The sequence below is a fragment of the Tenrec ecaudatus genome, chromosome 17, assembly GCF_050624435.1.
Source record: "Tenrec ecaudatus isolate mTenEca1 chromosome 17, mTenEca1.hap1, whole genome shotgun sequence".
In the NCBI taxonomy this organism is placed as follows: Eukaryota; Metazoa; Chordata; class Mammalia; order Afrosoricida; family Tenrecidae; genus Tenrec; species Tenrec ecaudatus.
In genome coordinates this window covers 69,369,866-69,372,246 of record NC_134546.1, presented here as the reverse complement: position 1 = coordinate 69,372,246, position 2,381 = coordinate 69,369,866, and the positions used below count along the sequence as shown (strand labels likewise).

Genomic DNA, 2,381 nt, shown 5'->3' with positions numbered 1-2,381 from the left:
GGAAAGAAACTCAACAAGGAGACTAGAGAGCTAAGATCCATAATTGGAGCATTTGACCTGATAGATATTTACAGAGCTTTTCATCCAAATATAAAAAATTTTTATTTATAGCTGATAAACTGAAACATGTTGTCAGCTACATTTCAGTCCACAATTTTAACTTGGTACTTCAATCTCTATGCATTCACTGCTTATCACCTTCTCCCAAACCATTAACACTTATATGTTAACGCACTGAGTATCCTTCCAACACACTGATAACTAGTTGAAAAGCCACTCATACTCCAGAACTTCCACTAACACCTTGAGCATCGCCTGATGCCACAACAAAGTTAACATGTGCTTAACAAATCCAATGACCATGCACCCTAATCTAACCTAATGCATTCATTCCAATTCTTTGAATCAGAGTCTATCAACTTAATCCTAACCTTATGACCCTAAATCTCAAATTCAGAAACTACCCCGAATATTCTAATCCTTAAAAAGTATCTCTGCATCGCCTGGATAGGACAGAGGCTGTACACTGGTACATATGAGGGCTGGAGGTACAGGGGATCCAGGGTGGATGATACCTTCAGGACCAAGGGTGTGAGGGACGATGCTGGGAGAGTGGAGGGTGAGTGGGTTGGAAAGGGGGAACTGATTACAAGGATCCACATGTGACCTCTTCCCTGGGAGAGGGACAGCAGAGAAGGGGGGAAGGGAGACTCCGGATAGGCAAGATATGACAAAATAACGAGGTATAAATTACCAAGGGCACATGAGGGAGGGGGGAAAGGGGAGGCAGGGGGAAAAAAGAGGACCTGATGCAAGGGGCTTAAGTGGAGCGCAAATGCTTTGAGAATGTTTGGGGCAGGGAATGTATGGATGTGCTTTATACAATTGATGTATGTATATGTATGGATGGTGATAAGAGTTGTATGGGTCCCTAATAAAATGTAAAAAAAGAAAAGAGGAGAAAAAATGATTAGGACAAAGACCGTACAGATGTGCTTTATACAATTGATGTATGTATATGTATGAACTGTGATAAGAATTGTATGAGCCCCTAATAAATTGTTAAAATTTTTTAAAAAAGTATCTCTGCATCATTATACCTTAACAGATAAGCTCCTAATCAACTCGAAACTTAATCTGTTAGGCAGAAACTTTCTAAACGTAATGACTTTTAATCTCTCAACCAACATCTGAATCTCAAATCATCTCAATTAACCCAATTCTATCCCTTGATTCTTGTTCTTGAACCAGGAACATTGATTAATCTCAGGACCTAGCTTCCGATCTTAAGTACAGACTCTGTCTCTAACACACTAAAACCCTAAGCTAAGCACCAAACCTAACACACCGAAAAAAAATCATGCTGCTACGTATGTGTGTGGATCTGTCTCCTCTCCCAGATTTTGCCTAAATGAAAGAGACTGCGAGAGGTAGCCATGTAAAATTAGGAAACACCAACACATCCTCTGTTTTCAGTTAACTTTTCCAAATGGTTCATGAAATTTGGCAAACTCAAGGGATATACAAATGTTTAAATATGACAAAAAGCATTATGACTAAGATCTATCAAAGGACTCGTGTTCTTCCGCTCTACTGTGTCCTACACTCAGGGAGCCTTCTCTGCTATTAGACATATGCTGGGATGTGTTACCCAATAACCAAGGTGACCAAGAGCTCAAGTACTCACTCACTAAGTTGCAGGTCACAGCGTATCCTGGTTTCTCCCTCAAAGATGTAGTGAAACCGACCCAGCAGCACCCGCGCGGCCAAGCGCAGTGGACACCCAGAACTGAAAGATGGCGTCCCACGTGACCCTGAAGGAGAAGCGGCTTCTGGATGTCAGGATCTCGGAGCTGCCCAGCTGGGTGCTGATGCGGGACTTCACCCCGACGGGCATTGTCGGCGCCTTTCGGAGAGGTTATGATCAGTATTATAGCAAGTATGTCAACGTGAGGAAGGGGAGCGTCGCAGGCCTGTCCATGGTGTTGGCGGCCTATGTGGTTTTCAGCTACTGCCTATCCTACAAGGAGCTCAAACACGAGCGGTGGTTAAGGAAGTACCACTGAGAATGCCGCCGTGAGGGCGGCCTGCTTTCCTGGTCTGGCCACTTGCCTTGCCACCACCCCCTCCCCTCCACCCGGCAAGAGCCTTTGAGAATGTGCCCTATAAAAGGTGCAGGCCTGAAAGAAAAAAAAAGATGTAGTGAAACCATGTTTAATGAAACAAATAAATTAGTGGTTATTCTACCTCTGATCCCCTCCATTCCCTCTTTCCCAGGGACCCTCATGTCACTAGAGATGGAGGTCGTATCAAATTAAAAGTGCTTATATTGGAACCATGATCTCCATTTTTCACAACATTGGACTTTTTCCTCAGACTTA

At 43.4% G+C, this 2,381-nt stretch overlaps 1 pseudogene; it reads left to right on the top strand.

Annotated features, from left to right (window-relative positions):
* The first annotated feature begins 1,796 nt into the window (after nucleotides 1–1,796).
* LOC142430941 (ATP synthase F(0) complex subunit f, mitochondrial pseudogene) lies at nucleotides 1,797–2,066 on the top strand (annotated as a pseudogene).
* The last annotated feature ends 315 nt before the right edge of the window (nucleotides 2,067–2,381 follow it).